This window comes from Adiantum capillus-veneris, chromosome 11 (genome assembly GCF_014529385.1).
Source record: "Adiantum capillus-veneris isolate H3 chromosome 11, ASM1452938v2, whole genome shotgun sequence".
Taxonomy (NCBI): Eukaryota; Viridiplantae; Streptophyta; class Polypodiopsida; order Polypodiales; family Pteridaceae; genus Adiantum; species Adiantum capillus-veneris.
The window spans coordinates 147,329,590-147,334,842 of NC_140941.1; positions in this window are offsets into that span (position 1 = coordinate 147,329,590).

A 5,253-nucleotide genomic window follows, 5' to 3' on the forward strand; every position below is an offset into this window, starting at 1 on the left:
CCGATTCTTCCTTTTCTGCTCTTCCTCAATGGTCATATTAATAATGGTAGAAGTAGGTGTGGTCTCGAGCATCTGGGCCTTCCCTTTCTTCGCATCCTCAATCCATTTTTGTGCTTCATCAACCTTTTCTTGTGTCTTAAAAAGACGTTCCGCCCATGAAGATGCCGTTTTCGATTTCTGTTCATCTCCTTCTCGTAGAGCTTTCATTTGATCTTTCATGTCCTCGAGCTCCTTCAACACCGAAGGTTGGTCGTCTCCCTTCTCCTTAGTTGCAGATTTGCAAGCCGCAAGTTCTCCTTTTAGCTCCTCAATTATTGCATCTTTTTCCCCCATGTGCTTTTCCATATTTGTTCTCCATGCTTCAAAACTTGCTACTGCCTCATCGAGTTTCTTTTGCATAACGCATTCTGTTACATTTACTTCGGCCTTGATTAGGTTTCGTAATTCCGTTTTCAAGATCTGAATCTCCTCATTCTGTATCCCCCGGATCTCTCTCCTTAGTTCTCTCATCATATCTCCATACATGGAGTTCCTGTAGCTCTCAGCGCTCGCATGCATTTCCTTCCTGATGTCATCTCTCATGTAGTTTAGCTTTGATTTGAGCCTCATCTGGACCTTCTCCATCATTAGTTCATCATGTAACTTGGACGTTTTCCCCACTTGTAATGATCCTGGTGATAGTACAATATCTCTGTTTCTCCGCTTAAATGTAGCTGTTTTTTTTTTGGGGTGGTGTAGCTATCTACACCCGGCCCTTCCCCTTCGGTAGGCGGATCCATCGAACCCGAGCCCCAAATGTGGGGGTAGGGTACTAGGGAGAATAGGACAAACTTAAAATATTTTATCTTAAGGCGTTTTACCTTAAGGCTTAAAATTTTCTCTTAGGCTGGGACTTCCTACGCGTAGGTGAAGGGCGCGCGTATGCTGGGACTTGCTACGCGTAGGGTTGCTAGGACATGCTATGCGTAGGACTTCTTCTGCTGCCTGCCCTTCGCGCGAGCTCCTGCTTGCTCCACCTCTCTTGCGTGAATCCCCTAGGCCCGCCACAGGTCCACCTGCGTGCTGAGTTGCTGAGGCTGAAGCCTCCTCGCGTGGTGGTGCTGAGGCTGAAGCTTTCTCGTGAGAGAAAGAGGACGACCCCCTGCTCGCTAAAGCCTGCGCGCTGTGGAGCTGACTGAAGCCTGCTGAGGCGGGACTGTAGGTGCAGAGCAAAGGGCCGCCTTCACTTCGTCACCACACAGAGAGCAGAGGGCTGCACCACGCAGAGCAGAGGGCCGCACCACGCACCAGCACACACACACACACACACACACACACACACACACACACACACACACACAGAGAGAGAGAGAGAGAGAGAGAGAGAGAGAGAGAGAGAGAGAGAGAGAGGGCAACGGGACCAGGTAGTTTAGTTAGTTTCTATATCTATATCTATATTATTATAATGGGGGAAGGGATTCCGACCCTCTTCCCGGACACGTGGCAAAAGGAGATCACTCCGGCAGGTGCTTCCTAGCACGCAACAACACAGGCGGGCGGGGAGAGAGAGAGAGAGAGAGAGAGAGAGAGAGAGAGAGAGAGAGAGAGAGAGAGAGAGAGAGAGAGAGAGAGAGAGAGAGAGAGAGAGGGAAGGGACGACACGAATGAATCTAGACTCTAGAGATAGACTAGCTCCATCTTCGAATTGTGAGCACTGTTATGCTATGAAATGTCCCTCAACAGACTGTACAGGTGGAAAAATTCTGGCTACATACCGTTGTGAAATGCTCCTAAGGTGGAGAAATTCCGGCTGCATCCCCAACGTGTGTTCATTATTCTGTTGAATGGCTACTATCATTTTTGTGTGTGCGCATGGCCTTGAAGTTGATGTGATGAACTTGGTGACTAGCGTCGTGGCAGCGAGACCTTCAACAAGGACGTGTGTGAGTGTGTGTGTGTGTGTGTGTGTGTGTGTGAGAGAGAGAGAGAGAGAGAGAGAGAGAGAGAGAGAGAGAGAGAGAGAGAGAACTCGGGCAACGGGACCAGGTAGTTTTAGTTAGTTCATTACAAATGGTAAGAGTAGATTATGACTCCATCTCTCTTGCTCGCTCTCTCTCTCTCTCTCTCTCTCTCACTCACTCACACACACACACACACACACACACACACACACACACACACACACACACACACACACACATACACACACAGGACTGCGACCATTCTCTCTCTCTCTCTCTCTCTCTCTCTCTCTCTCTCCCTCTCTCCCCCCACAATAATACCTTGCCATATCATTTTTCGTATTTCACTCTCTTTGGAGCACACAACAATAACGAAACTCTTGCCCTCACAAGTTGAAAGTGTCGTTAGTAGGTAGTTTGCAGGAGGTGAAGCATTGGAGCAATCTCATAACAAGCAAATGCATTGTTTGTATACACATATTCATGGAGAGAGAATATATTGATCAAAGGTTAATGGGGAGAGTAGGTGTCACTTAATGAAAGAATGTCCATTGGGCAAGAACAAAGTCTTCCTCGAGAGTTTCCATTAGATAAGCGAGGAAGTATAATTGTGGACAAAAAACGTCAAATTACAAGACCCCATGCACAAAAACATGAAAGCAAGTAGGTCTGTACGCATGTCTTGTTAATGGGTATCTTTAAAGATACCCCACTCTTGGATGAAAAGCAAAAGGCTAAGGACGCATGGCAAGTGGGGAGAAAGCTGGTCTATTTAGGCGGAAACTCTCTCTGTCTCTGAGTTCGATGCCCTGGACATAGCATGCGAGCGTGGAGATTAGGCTAGAGAAGGACGGAGCGGTTGTGCACTGGGAGTTGCAGGAGGGCGGAATTCTCTCTCTCTCTCTCTCACACACACTCACTCACACACACACACACACACACACACACACACACACACACACACACACAAATAGCATGAGGTAGGGGGAGCAATCAGGGAAAGCTGCAGGTTCACCTAATCTCTCAAGGGAGTATGGGTAGAGGGAGAGGATGCAGGCAAGATGGTGGAGAGGGGAAAGGTCGAAGGGTGTATTCCCTCTCTCTCTCTCTCTCTCTCTCTCTCTCTCTGAGTGTATGTGTGTGCACGCACGCACCAGCAAAATTTTAAGGGAATTTTGGGAATTTATGAGCTTGGGAAGGGAAGGGAGGAGATGTCACGATGCTCGTAATCTCTCTCTCTCTCTCTCTCTCTCTCTCACACACACACACACACACACACACACACACACACACACTGGTTGTGCGCTTAGGAGAGGATGGGAGAGAGGATGGACAGATATCTTATACGGGAGGAGGAGCTGCATGAATATCCCAGCGGGCATGTGCAGGACATTGTTGGATACCAGATCTATGTAAAGCGCGAGCCAGATAGACATCAGCCAGAGACGAGGCTCTCACAGTCGCAAGAGAGAGTGGACGCGTCTATTCATGGGATGTAGTGAGGGGAGGGCACATGCCTCATTGCCTAGTATCCTTGCGAGGGTGCTGAAATGCAGTGAGGCAAGAGCTTTGAGGCGCTATGCATGGAGCACCTCGAAACCGAATCCATGTTCTGCAGCTGCAAGGATCTACGCTTGCCTCTGAGGATGCATGCGTGGGCATGAAGAGGAGGAGCACCCACAGGGGCACGTGGCGGACGAGGGAACTGACATTGCATCTCACAAGTCTGACGAGGGCAGGAAACTTATGAGTGTCATTAAGCTCCTGGTAGGAGATTCAACGACTTACTGCATAGATTCCGCTTAATGAAAGAGGACCGAGTAGGAGAGTAGCAAGTAGGTGTCCAAAACGTTTGTTCTTGATACTATTGAAACTTAGGGGCAAATACTCAAACCACCATTTGAACATGTTTAATTGAACCAGCACATTGGCACTTGGCAAGAGATAAAATTGTGCAACATAATGTGAACATAATTTGACAATGAGTTGTGTCGACACTTGACAACGATAGGATACAGCTTGAGAGAGAGAGAGAGAGAGAGAGAGAGAGAGAGAGAGAGAGAGAGAGAGAGAGAGAGAGAGAGAGAGAAGAAGAAGAAGAAGAAGAAGCGAATTTTAACGTCCTAGGAAACCATCCCAAGAGACCTTAAAGATCTATCTGACCATGAGAGTTGAACTCAAAACCTGTTATTCAAGAGGGAAAGAGAGTGAGCCAGTGGTCTGGAGGAGGAGTGCAGGTAGGCAAGTCGGCAAGTCTCAGAAGACACATTGTTCATTCTTAGGGTCCCCACACATTGAGAGAGTGTGAGAGAGAAAGAGAGAAGAGTGTGCCGATCAACGTTCCAGAGAAATTAATTTCACAAACATACAAAATTCCCTTTATGGTGGATTCAAAGAGAAAATTTTGAAAAATGATCGGTATTTTTTACAATAACTTTAATCTTTTGAAATTTTCAAGGGAATTCGTTCTTCCCCTCCTTTCAAGCTGACATGGCAGTCAGTTACCAAAAGTTGACTTGCTTTGTGATATGCGCATTGGACAACTACATGAACGCGCAAGCTCCCTCGCCCACAATATGTGGGAAAGGGTTGAACCCGAGGTTCCACTATGTAAGGCTTGTGTCACACATACGCTTGGATGTGTGTATAGTTGGATTGGCGAACGACTATTGGCAGGAGGAAATGTATAATGTTGTGCTCAGTGAGACGGCTTGATCCCCTCGCCCATCCCAAACAATCGATGGAAATGCAAAATATTTAGCGTACGAACAACATCGACAAGGCCGAATCCAACGTCATTCTTTGGGTCCCCACACATTGAGAGAGAGAGAGAGAGATCCGATGAGGAGAGTTGAACTCAAGACCTGCTACTCAAGAGGGAAAGAGAGAGAGCCGGTGGTGTGGAGGAGGGGTGCAGATAGGCAAGTCGGTAAGTCTCAGAAGACACATCGTTGATTCTTAGGGTCCCCACACATTGAGAGAGCGAGAGGGAGTGAGAGAGAGAAAGGGAGAAGAGTGTGCCGACCAGCGTTCAATTTCACAAACATACAAAATTCGCTTTACGATGTCACAAGCAGCTTGATCCAATCGTGCCCCCTGCAAGCCGGTGACAAAGACGCATAGCAAGCACGCAGAGAGAGAGAGAGAGAGAGAGAGAGAGAGAGAGAGAGAGAGAGAGAGAACCTTTTTTGATCTGCCTTTATGAAATTTGTCAAGAGCAAGAGGTTTGAGGGTAAGAAGGGCCATGCCGCGGCGGCGGCGTTTTACTAGTCTATATAATTGCCAAACATATTGAAGGTGATGCCAAAGTTAT